We start from the raw sequence: 443 nt of genomic DNA, 5'->3' as shown, positions 1-443 counted from the left end.
CAGGTCCCCATCTCCGCTCTCCTCCTGTGAGTGCTGAAGGGACAATGGCCAGGGTGGGGCCAGCACTGCAGGCAGCAATTCCCTACTTACCCCCCTCGCCTGTGGGCAGAGAGCTGCTGGTCACGGCCCCCCTGGGAGGTTTTATACCCTGCGCTGCAGGAGGGAAGAGCGCAGGACTTTGTCCGGTGTTGGGTTTCCTCTCGCAGCCGGATGGACGTACGGACACCGCCCGGGAACGTAGACGTCCTCCTCTCCTCTCCTCCCTCCCCGCACGGGCAGCGGACCAAATTCTGCGCTCAGCCCTGCTGTCACAAACTTGCCCGGCCCCCATGGCACTGCCTGGGCTCTGCTGCCGCGGGGATGCCTCGGTGGGGAGCAGGATGGGACCGTGGGGCAGAGGGGAGGGACACAGGAGGCTGGAGCACATTCGCTCCAGCACCCGC

This window comes from Eurypyga helias, unplaced genomic scaffold, assembly GCF_000690775.1.
Source record: "Eurypyga helias isolate BGI_N326 unplaced genomic scaffold, ASM69077v1 scaffold12049, whole genome shotgun sequence".
In the NCBI taxonomy this organism is placed as follows: domain Eukaryota; kingdom Metazoa; phylum Chordata; class Aves; order Eurypygiformes; family Eurypygidae; genus Eurypyga; species Eurypyga helias.
The sequence above is the reverse complement of the archived record's forward strand: the minus strand, read 5'-3'. Positions refer to the sequence as shown.